Genomic DNA, 14,090 nt, shown 5'->3' on the forward strand with positions numbered 1-14,090 from the left:
CTAGATGATTTAATTCTTACTCTTTATTATTTTGTACTCATTTACCAGCAGGTCATTCTAAATTAGTGGAATGTAGGAATTACTGCATTTTTTCAAGTAAAAAATGCTGTGATTCTTTAGACGTCTAATTAGCTGTGATGATAAAGTTTTCCTTCAAAGTCTGATGATATCTATAAGGAGGTGGAGTGTGGAAGAAATGGAAGTTTACATTTGTTGTAACATTAGGACTGATTAGAGATAAGATTTCATAGATGGGCTGGGTGTGGTGGCTCACACCTATAATCTCAGCACTTTGGGAGGCCAGGGCGGGCGGATCACCTGAGGCCAGGAGTTTGAGACCAGCCTGGACAACATAGTGAAACCCTGTCTTTATTAAAAATACAAAAATTAGCTGGGCATGGTGGTGCATGCCTGTAATCCCAGCTACTCAGGAGGCTGAGGGCAGGAGAATTGTTTGAACCTGGGAGGCGGAGGTTGCAGTGAGTCGAGATCACGCCACTGCATTCCAGCCTGGGTGACAGAGTGAGACTCCATCTCAAAAAAAAAAAAAAAAAAAAAAAAAAAAAAGATTTCATAGATTGATTATGCCAAATTATGAAGCATTCATTTGGAGGCAGTGTGGAGTCTATCCGCCAACTCAGACTCCCCTAACAAAATACCACAGACAGAACAGCTTAAACAATCAAGATTTATTTCCTCATAGCTCTGGAGACTGGGAGTCTGAGATCAGAGTGTCAGCCATGGTGATTTTCTGGTGAGGCAGGGCCCTCTTCCCGGCTTGCAGATGGCCACCTTTGTGCCGCGCCCCCACGTGGAGGAGAGAGGCAGCTCTGGTGTCCATCCCTTCTTACAAGGGTACTCATCTCATAGAGGGGCTCCACCCCCATTGCTTCCTCTAAACCTCATTACCTCCCAAAGGCCACACCTCCTAAAGCTGTCCCATTGTGGGTTAGGCCTTCAGTAGATGCTGCTGGGGAAGGGGGAACGCAGCTCAGTCCCTAGCAGACGCCCTCCATAGAGTTTGCTCTGTGCACCCTCTGCAGTTCAAGTAGTCAGCACGAGCTTCTTGTATAGTGCTGGTACTTGGTAAAATATTCTTTTTATATTATTCACAAAGGTAGAAAAAGAGATTTAGGGTGGACACATTAGAATATGAAAAAGTCAAGAGGATTTAAAATTATACCAAGACTTAAAAATGTCTGATGAAATGGATTGTGTTTGTTTGTAAACACCTTTATACCACTTAACTGCATTTTTTCTTTTTAATCAGTAGACAGAGGGCTATATAGGTTCTGACTTCTTTTGCCCAAGAAGGAAGTTTGGCAGAATAAATGGTGCCCAGCACCTGCCCCTGGAATACTTGGGACTGGATATTACACCAGGGGTATGTCTTGGCATGTGGACTCCAGGCTAGCAGTGAGGGAATGGTGACTGTGGTTTCTCCCATGGCCTGCTGGGGTCGTCTTATTCCTCAGGAACAGTGGGGAAGGCTTCCAAGGGGAAAGCTTGGCTTTTTGTGTTTTGGTTGTTTGAATTTACATGTTCAATGCAGACCTATTTTGTCCTGTTATTATTGTGCTTCTGCCTTTTGTTATAGAGCAGACGGGGGTATTCTCTCTGCCCTTCTGAGGTCAAAGAGAAAAACTGAGCAAAATTGAATTTGGGACTTGTAGTCTGGGAATACCTTCTTCTATCTTTTAAAATAAAACCAAATCATACCTCGAATTATGGTCACCGAGTGGTTTGTAAATGTGAGGCTGGCCTGACCCCGAATTATGGTCATGAGTGGTTTGTAAATGTGATTTGCCTGATTTCTGGTCATGGCACATAGTGGTTACTCATGAGATGCCCCTTTATTAACAACAGTGAATAGGAGCTCTGGCTGGTTGTTCACATAGCATGTGGCAGAAAGAGACAGCGAATCTCGAAGGTAAGTCTTACAGAGGAAACCAGGTCAAGTTTTATGGAGGAAAAGGTAGGCACGAAGAACCTCTCAGGGCTTGGTCCATGGAGGATGCCTTGTTATATGCAGTTCAGTCTGAGGAAGCACGAGACCATTGCTGCGCCCTTAAGCGAAGCGGCTTTAAACTCAGTGGCAGAGGCTTATTCGTAGCCTCTGGGAACTGGGAGACGACCCCCTGTAGCTCACAGTCTAACAGTCTCAGAGACATCTAACGGGGGACCACATGTGGACCCAATTTGATTCTCAGGCATGGACTCACATTAATTACGGTTACTGAAGTTAAATGCCGCTTAAAAAATTCACAGCAACCTGGATAGCTGTTGCACAAACTGGGATTCTGGATTCAGTGTGGGCCATAGACAGCTGGAAGATACTTAATGTTTATTGAACATTGTCACATGTTGTGTGTAAAGACTGGGCTAGCCACTTTTTTTCTGGCATTATTTCTATTTAATCTTTGTAAAAACTCTATAAAGTAAATGTTATAATTCCTATTTTATGAAAGCAGGTGAGAAGAATGTTCTAGATTAAAGGAAATTGAAGAGATATAACAATCAAATGCTGTGCATGATCCTTAATTGTATCCTGGATTTAAAAAAGAAGACTTTTTTTTGGGACAATTGAGGAAATTGAATACTATAAGATAATAGTATTGTATCAATGACAAACATATTGAGTATGAGAATGAAATTGAAATTATAGCAGAAAATTCTTGTTCTTAGGAAATAAATGCAGAAGCATTTAAGAGTGAAGATCAGGCTGAGCGCAGTGGCTCACACCTGTAATCCCAGCACTTTGGGAGGCTGAGGCGGGTGGATCACGAGGTCAGGAGACCATCCTGGCTAGCACGGTGATACCCCATCTCTACTAAAAATGCAAAAACAAAAATTAGCTGGGCGTGGTGGTGGCTGCCTGTAGTCCCAGCTACTTGGGAGGCTGAGGCAGGAGAATGGCATGAACCTGGGAGGCGGAGCTTGCAGTGAGTCAAGATCGCACCACTGCACTCCAGTCTGGGCAACAGAGCAAGACTCTGTTTCAAAAAAGAGTGAAAAATAATTTGCCTGCACTTACTTTAATAAGGTGAAGGAAAAAAAAAATACAATGTGAATGTGAATCTAGAGAGAAATAAAGTAAAAATGTCAAATTATTAAAAATTACTGGCTTTAACTATTTACAATACCAAATATGTGGAATTGACCTAAGTGGCCATCAGTAGTGAATTGGATAAAGAAAATGTGGTGCATATACACCCTGGAATACTCTGCAGCCATAGAACAGAATGAAATCATGGCCTTTGTAGCAACATGGATGCATCTGGAAGCCATTATCCTAAACAAATGAACGCAGGAATAGAGAAGCAAATGCGGCATGTTCTCACATATAAGTGGGAGGTATGCACTGAGTCCTCATGGACATAAAGGTGGCAACAACAGACACGGGGGACTAAAGAAGGCAGGGAGTGAGGGGACAAAGGGTGAAAAACCACTTCTTGGGTACCACACTCACTGTCCGGATGACGGAATCATTCATTTCCCAAACCTCAGCATCACGCAGTATACTCTTGTAACAAACACGCACATGTACCCCTTAAATCTAAAATAAAAGTTGAAATTATTAAAAAAAAAGTGGCTTTAGATAAAGAGATACAGATCTTCATTTCTCTTCTTGTAACTTTTCTGTAGGCTCGATGTTTTTCAAAATAAAAAATAACAAGAAAAAGATTTTGTGGAGCACCGTTTTGATATATTATTTTGATTTCTAAGTGAATTTTAGAAATTGTTTCTAAATGAAACATCAGAAAGCAAATTATTTCCCTTATCTTCAGATACTTGGCAGATATCTACTAGCCTAGGGTAAGAGAAGTCAACTTTTCACCCACAAAATAGGATATTCTTTTCCTATGATCCTTATAATACTTGAAATCTCTGATTTCTTGGAATTTTATGTTTAAAATTAGAAGTCCTGGAAGATGGTGACAAACTGTCATAGGTTTTGAACATATGAACTATTCAGTCACATAGACTGAACAACTAGAATAGAAAAACCAGGTACCCATAGGCAAAAACATACAGCAAAACCAGATACCAGAGTATCCCCACAGACCCCAACATGTAAGTGGACAAACCACTAATAACGACACGGTTTCACCATCTGCACAAGAGGAAGCCGGAAACACACCCAGGAATCCCCAGACAGCCAGAAGGTACTTATTGGACAGCTCAGTGGGCCAAGCAGTGGAGGAGTTTTTACGTTCCAAAGGCAGATGAGTGCAAGTAATTCCTCTAGAACAAAGCCTCACCTGTGGAGAAGCTGCTAGGAACAGAGGTGAGATAGCAGAACCAAGGAAAGAGAAGGTCTGGCTGAAACAGGGGGAGGAGAACAGAGTTCAGGGGTCTTGAAAGTAATTTCTTATATTCTTGAGTACCAACCCCAAACACAGAATACAGTGTGTAGATTTACTAGAATTAGAAGAGCTATCCTGAATCATTTCTCCTAGACATTCATGAAAACTAATTTCATGTAAAGATGGTCAACAGAAAAGGCTTATGGCCAAACTCTATGTAAAGTGATCCTAGTGAAAACATAAACAGCGAGATAACATACGAGAACATGCTCAAAAGCTGATAAAAATACAAAAACCCACAAGGAGCTAAAAGACATGAAGAAAAAGTACAAAAGAATAACATAAACCTGAATGGGAAAAACTCAGAAATGAGACGGATATAACTTAGGAAAGAATTAGAAGAATTTTTTTTTTTCCAGCAATGTAGTTTCTAGTGAGTTACATATACCTGCCAGATACATTAAGGGAAGCAGAAGATGAAAAGAGAGGAGAAAAAACAATGGAAAGAAAGATGATTAAAGAGAAAGTGACACACTTAGAAGCTAGGCAAAGAAGATCTAACGTACATGCATACATACATACATACATACATACATCTGCTATGAGACACTAGAGAAGGAAACAATGGAACCACAACATGTTAAAAAACATAATTCACAGAAAACTTTCTGTAAAACAAACAACAACAACAACAAACAAAAAACCCTTGAAACTATTGTATGAATGCGTACACTGTATACATGAAAATCTTGACCTAGAATGACCGGGAAATATTCTAGTTGTATTACTGGACTTAAAGAAAGTCTTCTGGGCTTTCAGACTCAAATAGCAAGTGATTTATGAAATAAAGAAAATCAGATTATCATTGGACTTTTGGACAGCAACAGTATTCCAGAAGTCAGTAGAATAGCATGTATCTAGACTATGTCTAGATACTCATGTAATGAAAATTTGAGCCAGAGATTTGTAGGCACAGTCACACTAACTTTTAGGTATACAGGGCTTTGACAAATTGTTGTCAACATGCAAGACTGGAAGGATTAAATTCTCATGATTTCTTGAGGATTCTACTAGGGAAGGACAGCCAAAATAACTAGAGAGACATTGTTATAAGGACTTGCGGTGAGCATTAAACATATAGTTGCTTGTATCGCTGAGACCAAATGAGCATTCAAAGGGAGAAGACAGTATGTCATGGTAATCTGCTCTTACAGTATCCATCACAATAATTTAAAAGATAGGGGGAGCACAGGAAATCATATGCAAAAGTAATTTTTTTTTTTTTTTTTTTTTTGAGACAAAGTCTGGCTTTATCGCTCAGGCTAGAGTGCAGTGGCAAGATCTCAGCTTACTGCGATCTCCTCCTCCTGGGTTCAAGTGATTCTTCTGCCTCAGCCTCCAGAGTAGTTGGGACTACATGCATACGCCACCACACCTGGGTAATTTTTGTATTTTTAGGAGAGATGGTGTTTCACCGTGTTCGCCAGGCTGGTCTCAAACTCCTGACCTCAGGTAATCTGCCCGCCTTGGCCACCCAAAGTGCTGGGATTACAGGCGTGAGCCACTATGACTGGCCCCAAAAGTAATTTTTAAACTGTTCTCCATAATTGTTTTGGTAGAAATAGTGTTAGTACTATTTTTCTGAAACTGTGTATCAGTGTGGAGTAAATGATTAATTCTGTGATAATCTCATTCTATCATCTGAATCTAGTTTTGAACTAGGATTCTCATATGGAAGACAGGAAGTAACTAATGTCAGTTATGAGGTTAAGTAAAAACCTTGTAGTCTAGAATTTGAATAAAAAATATCAGTAAGGAATCATGAACTATTTGAAAATCTGTTGATCTCCTAGCCTTGTACACTGTCCGAGTCTAGAAACGGACCAGTCCAGCAGCAATGAGTATTCCTAATGCCTACCTCCTGGTCTTGAAACTCACTTTCTCACTCAGAGAAACCAGCGCTTCTTGGAGAAATAACCAGTTCTAGATGTGGAGCAGGAAACAGAGCAGGAAGGTGATCTCGGATCATCTTGTCAAACTTGCAGCAGAGGAGCGATTCGAGAGCTTTGAGGTTGTGTTGAAGGGCTCCGCCTGAAGAGGTGACCCCTGGCAATTTGAGCATCAATAAGGATGCGAACTGTGTTTCAGTCCATGAGTTCCCAATGCTACTTGAGAGAATCGTTCACCCTTGGAAAATGATGGGGAAGCGATTTGTCATTTTGAAAATGGTAAGCAATGAGTATTTATTCTGCCTTTTCATACAGACCATGCGATTGGACACTCTAATAACAGTTGATGAGGGGAGTCTCTCTTTCTAGAAGTATTTGAGCTAACAGTGGAGGAAAGGATGATAGAATTCGAATGTCCTCATTTTGCCATCCCTAAGAGATGAATGGGTGGAGACAGTAAGCATCCACACAACCAAAGCAGAGATAGCCACACATTACGTTCCTCCTGCTGCGGGGACACGGCACCTTCTGTGAATCACACCTGAGGCTGATCCGCGCTCTGGCTGTAACTACTAATTTACAGGACTTCAGAGGGCAGAAAAGCTTATTAAACTCCACCGTGGGGACACAGTTGGCCGTCCAGACTCCAGGAAACCCCGCAGTCCATGAATTGGTTCCCTCAACAAGTAAATTATCAGGGGGGAAAAGACATGAAGTTCTGGAGATGGATGGTGGTGGTGATTGTACAACAGTGTGAATGTGCTTAATGCTGCTGACCCCATACAATTTACAAATGGTTAAAATGGCAAACTTTAAATTATGTGAATTTTACAGACACACACCACAAAAAAGAGATGAAAAGGCTATCTGGGCCGGGCGCGGTGGCTCAAGCCTGTAATCCCAGCACTTTGGGAGGCCGAGACGGGCGGATCACGAGGTCAGGAGATCGAGACCATCCTGGCTAACACGGTGAAACCCCGTCTCTACTAAAAAAATACAAAAAACTAGCCGGGCGAGGTAGCGGGCGCCTGTAGTCCCAGCTACTCGGGAGGCTGAGGCAGGAGAATGGCGGGAACCCGGAGGCGGAGCTTGCAGTGAGCTGAGATCCGGCCACTGCACTCCAGCCCGGGCGACAGAGCGAGACTCTCAAAAAAAAAAAAAAAAAAAAAGAAAAGGCTATCTGTAGTTAGAGAGTTAAATGACACATTTAAAAATAGGCACAGCTAAACTGAGTTTCATTACGGTGTGCTTAGGTGGTAAAATGGCAAAGAGAAGCAAGGAAGTGACTAGTACAAAGTCTGGGTGGTGGGCCCTGTGGGTGAGGGAGGACATCAGCATTGGGATGGGCAAATCGAGGGCTTCTAGGGGCTGGCAGAATTCTGCTTCTGGACCTGTGTGGTGTTTTCTAGGGTGTTTGCTTCATAATAATTCATTAAGCGATACCTTTATTTTTGGCAGTTTTGTCAATCAGTGTTATATTTCATAATAAAGTGTTTTTTAAAAGAACAAAGGAGCCCGGGCGCAGTGGCTCATACCTGTAATCCCAGCACTTTGGGAGGCCAAGGTGGGTGGATCATGAGGTCAGGAGATCGAGACCATCTTGGCCAACATGGTGAAACCCCATCTCTACTAAAAATACAAAAATTAGCTTGGTGTGGTAGCATGCACCTTAATCCCAGGTACTTGGACAGCTGAAGCAGGAGAATCACTTGAACCCGGGAAGCAGAGATTGCAGTGAGCTGAGATCGCGCCACAGCACTCCAGCCTGGTGACAGAGCGAAACTCTGTCTCAAAAAAAAAAAAAAAAAAGGAATTGGAAACACCTTAGTAATAATACTTTTGCATAATAGCTTTCTCATCTGATGAGATTGAAAAATTATTTTATCCAAGAAGGTTTTCATGCAGGAATTATCTGGAAGATCGAGCCAGGCTGCTGCGTGTGCCCTCTTTGTCTGAGGGACGTGTTTGAGCACAGGGAGCTGTTGAGAAGATTGATAAATTAGTGTTTTGATTTTATTGCGATTGATGCCTCAGATGAAAACTGCCTTCGGGGTTGCTGTTTCTTGACAGTGGGATGAAAGCATCACCTGCTTTGGTTTCCTTTTCAATTAATTAATTATTTAATTTGGTTTTCTTTCTCTGTGTACTTTTTGGCTTTTGGTTTTGTAAGAGAAATGTCAGCTTTCCCTGCTGACAGTTTCTGTTAGACATGATCATTAAATGTGGCATTTCAATTTCAGTGTGGGAAACAGTGATCCCTGGTATCACAGAATGAGACGAGACGGTAGATGTCAGCTAATTAATGTGGTTTACAGAACAGGAACCTGAGTCCCAGGAAGGTGGAATGATTTGTCCAAGGCCTCACACAGCAGCACCAGGGACCCTGCCTGCTGCGGAGCTTGTCCTGCTGTTATCCACTCCTTCCTTCCCTTTGGGCAGAGGTCCCCAACTTTTTTGGCACCAAGGACCAATTTTTCAGCAGACCAGGGTGGCGAGGGGATGGTTTTGGGATGAAACTCTTCCACCTCAGATCACCGGGCATTAGATTCTCTTAAGGAGCGTGCAACCTAGATCCTCGGCGTGCACAGTTCACAATAGAGTTTGCACTCCTGTGAGAGCCTGAGGTGGCTGCTGAGCTGATAGGAGGTGGAGCTCAGGCTGTGATGCTCGCTAGGCTGCCGCCCACCTCCTGCTATGCGGCTCAGTTCCTAACAGGCCACAGACTGGCACCGGGGTTTGTGGGCCCCTGCCTTAGGGAATAAACAGAACAGTATTCCTAGGTCCGTCTTTGGGGTACCTATAAACTTCTGGTTTGCAGGGAAGTCAATGTCACAATTCTTTGGACAAATGGAGACTTGATTTTTTAAAAAAATGGGGATATGATAGCAGTTCATGTAAGGAATCTTCCAGTCCTTGTCAGAGAGGAGGGTAATAGAGAGTGGGTGGCAAACCTGGTCCTGTAAGTCATCTGCTGCTTTTGTATCTTGAGAAGGGATAGGTTGACTTTGATGAGTAGTGTTCATTTTATCTCATGATTTGAACACCATGAGGAAAATGCGCATATCTGTATCATAGGGCTCTCCCACTAAACATTCCTTCATCACAACACAGGGGCAAGTGTGCGCTGAGTCTTGGCTGTCGTCAGTGTGCCGCTTTTTTATCACAACACAGGGGCAAGTGTGCGTCGAGTCTTGGCTGTCGTCAGTGTGCCGCTTTTTTATCACAGCACAGGGGCAAGTGTGCGCCGAGTCTTGGCTGTCGTCAATGTGCCGCTTTTTTAAGGCTTCCCCCACCTTTGTGTCCCTTCCTCTCAGCAGATGGTCTCTTTTCAAAGATCCACTAGAGGCCATCAGGCAGAAACCTTCTCTGCTTCCGCCTTTTCCTCTGGGATACACTGGTTTTCCCATCTGTTTCGTTCTGGAGGAGGATGGGCGCCTCCTCTCATCAGAGGCGAATCGTCCCACTTGGGTTCCGGATCAGGTATCCTTTCTCTTTGCTCTTTTGAACTTGCCCTTGTTTTTCTAGGTCACGGTCCAAGGACCACCTGCATCAAAGTGTCTCTGCTAGAACGCAGATTCCTCGGCCCACCCAGCTCTTCGACATCCCTTTCTGTGGGCGCTGGGGTGCGAGCTGTGTTTCTGACCCGTTCTCTGGGGAATGCTGCGTACCAGGCTTTGAGCAGTTTTGTACCAGGCCCTCAGCCGATATGCCCAAATCCTCTTCTCAACCGTGGCTTTCTCTCTGGCTCCTCCTTACTCTTTCCCCTTCACTTTTTCATCCTTCTGGTACTTTTCTGCCCGTTGAAATCAGGCTTTTAACCTCCCCCCCACTCTGCGGTTGCCACTTACTCATCCTCGTGAGACGCCAGTGACTGGCCAGTCGGCCGGTAGGTGGGGAGCTTCTCTCCCCTGGCCCTTGCCATGCCACACTGACTGTTTCCAACTCTCCTTCACTGCTGCATCCCCAGCTATGGATGTTCCTAACAGTTTTGTCCTTGATACTTATCTTACACCATATTTTTCCTAAATGATTTCACAGGCTCTAACATGATGGTAATGACTCTGAAACGTCTATTTCTGGTCCTGAATTCCATGTCAATGTTTTTAACTGGCTTTCTGACTTTTTCACCTGGCAGCCCCGAAAGCACCTCCAGTTCAGCTTGTCCAAACTCTGATGGATCGTCATTCTCTCCAGACTGGCTCACCTTTCTGGGTTTCCTTTGGTGGCAAAAGCCATCATCATCTGCCGGGAAGTGCTGGCAAGAGGCCTGGGGCTGGCTGTTCCAGATGGTTCTCTGACTGACTTCCATCCGTTCTTCCCCAAGGCTCATCTGTTCTTTCTCCTAAATATCCCTCCATCCTCTGTCCCTCTTTGCCTTGGTACGCACACGAAACACCTTTTATCTGAGCCATCACAGGAGCCTAGTAAGTCTACTCCCTGTCACTAGCCTGTCCCTCTTGAAGCCATCTTCTGGTATATCTTAGAGTTTTCTTAAAAACAAATGTGCTGTTCACTTTGGTGTCTAAGTCTCTATGTCATCTGCTCCCAATCTCTCTCTCTCTCTCTGTCTCTCTGCCTCTTTGTGTTACTGGGCCCTTGCATGCCCTACCCTGGCTCTTCCCTTCATCTGTGCTCTTCCCTCCACCTGGAATGTCCGTCTCTCTTTTTCTGCCAACCCACATCAGCCCCTCCCTCCTGCAAGCCCTTGAGTGTCCCCTCCCTCCGTGTCCTGTGGCGGCAGAGCTGGAGCTCATTCTTCCCTGAGTCTCCCACGCAGCTGCCCTGTGCTCTCTTCTTTCCCAGGATGCAGCGGGGCCTGGTCAGAGCAGATTCTTGGCATACGTTTAGCAAGTGAGGCACGGAAGGCACACTGCGAAGGCTGCCGAGTGTTCCTCACCCTGAGTTCAGAGACGGCAGAGCTGTCTGGCTGTGACGATCTGGTGTTGCTTTCTGAACTCTGAAGGGTCTTTTAAAATCTTTTTAATTTTAATTCAATTTAATTTTATTTTTTTGAGATGGAGTCTCACTCTATTGCCAGGCTGGAATGCAGTAGCGCAATCTCAGCTCGCTGCAACCTCTGCCTCCCAGGTTTAAGCGATTCTCCTGCCTCAGCCTCCCGAGTAGCTGGGACTATAGGCGTGTACCACCACACCCAGCTAATTTTTGTATTTTTAGTAGAGACAGGGGTTCATCATGTTGGCCAGGATGGTCTCGATCCCTTGACCTCATGATCCACCCGCCTTGGCCTCCCAAAGTGCTGGGATTACAGGCATGCGCCACCACGCCTGGTCCAATTTTTGTTTTTGTGATGGAGTGCAGTGGTGTGATCTCTTCTCACTGCAACCTCCATCTCCCGGGTTCAAGCGATTCTCCTCCCGAGTAGCTGGGATGACAGGGACACACCACCACGCCTGGCTAATTTTTGTGTTTTTAGTAGAGACAGGGTTTCATCATGTTGGACAAGCTGGTCTCAAACTCCTGACTCAGCAAAGTGCTGGAATTACAGATGTGAGCTACCACGCCTGACCTGAATGAAGGGTCTTTGAACAGATCCTGACTGAAGATGAGCTGGATACCACCAGCAGGGATGCAGGTGACAGGGTGGCCCTGAATAAAGGCCGGTCTGGACAGCTTAGAGGACGCAGGAGCAGGAGGGGATCATTGTGGGAATGGCAGGCTCAGGTAGGCTGTGGAAGGCCTAAAGTTCCAGAAGTAATTTGGACTTCATTGAAAGATACTGGAGAGCTGCTGACAGCTTTTTAAAAGAAGGCTGGTATGATGGGAAACTCTGTTTTAAGAAGGCGAGTAGGGCTGGGTGCGGTGGCTCACACCTGTAATCCCAGTGATTTGGGAGTCAGAGGTGGGAGGATCATTTGAGTCCGGGAGTTTGAGACCAGTCAGCGCAGCAAGACCCCGTCTCTACAAAAAATAATCAAAATGAGTTGGGCATGGGAGGCTGAGGAGGGAGGATTGTTTGAGCCCAGGAGTTCCAGGCTGTAGTGAGCTGTGTTGGTGCCACTGCACTCCAGCCTGGGCGACAGAGTGAGACACTGACTCAAAAAATAAAATAAAAGAAGGTAAGCGGGCTAGATTTGGGAGTGTCATCTGATATTCACCGGGGGATGGCAGGCGGTAAGTGTAACCACCTGAAGTTGAGGCAGGAAGGTCTTAACCAGGAGTGTGCCAGGTGTCCTGGAGAGCAAGAGGCGATGTGGATATACAGTGGTAGGGGAGATCCCATAGCTTGGGGGATCAGAATTCTCCCCAGTCCTCCCCCCAGCGCCCCCACGCACTGTCACCGTTGGACGCTTCTGGGTTTGCAGCACACAATTCAGTAGCAGGTCAAGTAGTTTTGTGAGCTCCCATTAGAATCTCTTCTGTCCCGCTTGAAAAATGCAGTTCCTTTTGCCTGAAATGCCTCATGTTTATCAGGCGAAAGACAAACTGCCTGTGGGAAGTTGGAATCAGTTCAGTTCTTTGTCCAGAATTGGAGACTAGGGTGAAAAAAAAATGTCTATTTGGCATTTCATTATATTTTGCTTCTTCACAATTTTATGATAACGGATGCTTCCCCTTATCATTGTGGTCAGGAATGAATTTTATTCGAGAGCCATCGCTCTTGAATGCATTGTATTCACTTCCGTAACTTGCCCCTTCCCCCCTTATTGTACTCTGAAATTGGGACAGTTATTCAGTGTCTTTGTCCTCATCTGCTACTGCTCTTGAAAACAAATACTAATTTTTGGAATTCGTAGTCTTATTTTTTAAAGAACAGTGACTCATCCTGAATTACCCAGAATTCAAAGACAAAGGTGACTGGAATCTTAATACCATAATATTTCTTTTTTTCTTTGCAATTTCTATTTGCCTGAGTTTTTCCCACAAACGTGTTACTAAGAAGAAGGCCAGGGATTCCATGGAAACTTGGGTTCTTTCCTGAGACCAGAGAGCCCAGGGGCCAGCGAGAGCAGAAGACCTGGCGGCGTGCGTGTGCATTGGTGTCGCTGTCCAGGCGCCTCCCACGCATCCCCTCCACGGTCGTGAGGTGGATGTGGCCTCCATGCCCGTGAGTCCCGAGCAGCGGGAAGCACACCTGCACTTCGTCCTTCTCACTCCACCACCCTCATCTCGCGGGCAGGGCCGGAGTCTTGTTTTTTGTTCCTAGCCCCTGGTGAGTGCATCCTCCTCCAATACTCTTGCTTTTCTTACTGCCTCAGGAGCAGCTCTCTGTCCCATTCAGTTGGAGATTCTTCCTTTTCCTCTTTACCGGGAAACACAGGAGCTCCCGAGGGCCCCATCCGAGGCCCTCTTACACTTTGTTCCTGGGCTCCGTCTCTCGAGAGGTCCTCGTGTGCTCACGCGGCTGGCCCAGCGGCCCTCCACCCCCAGCTGCCTGGCTGCCTGTGGGCTCCTGATTTGAGGGGGTTGAGGGAAGTGCGTCTGGGTGGAGGCTGGTGTGGAGCTTCCCTCTGTGCCCTCACACTGCTGCTGTCTTCATTGTTCTTCCCTCTGCTTTGACTCCGTGAAACAGGAAGGGAGGCTGGCCTGGTGCCCCCAAGCCAGCTCCAAGGAACAGCTTTCTCCGGGGCCTGCTCCCTCTTCCCGGTGAGCTCCTGGTGGGAAGCCCCTTGGTCTGCAGCTCCCGGGCCCCTCCACTCTTGCCAACCCACCCTAGCCTTGGGCAGTTCCTGAAGGTTCCAGCTGAAGCTTTTTGTTGCCTTGCCTGGTGTTTGCTGGAGCCCTGGCAGCACAGGGGTCGCGCTTCCCCTGCAGGGGCCTGGCTCTGCATTCCAGGCTGGCTGTTTTCCCCGTGGCGCCAGCTTTCTGATCAGGC

The 14,090-nt window shown here is 45.6% G+C and overlaps 1 protein-coding gene across 3 annotated transcripts in view; it reads left to right on the top strand.

The window, feature by feature from the left end:
* Positions 1 to 14,090, top strand: part of TRAPPC9 (trafficking protein particle complex 9) — a 735,254-nt gene that overhangs the window by 204,656 nt on the left and 516,508 nt on the right. The window lies entirely within an intron of this gene.

Source organism: Rhinopithecus roxellana, chromosome 9 (genome assembly GCF_007565055.1).
Source record: "Rhinopithecus roxellana isolate Shanxi Qingling chromosome 9, ASM756505v1, whole genome shotgun sequence".
Lineage (NCBI taxonomy): Eukaryota > Metazoa > Chordata > Mammalia > Primates > Cercopithecidae > Rhinopithecus > Rhinopithecus roxellana.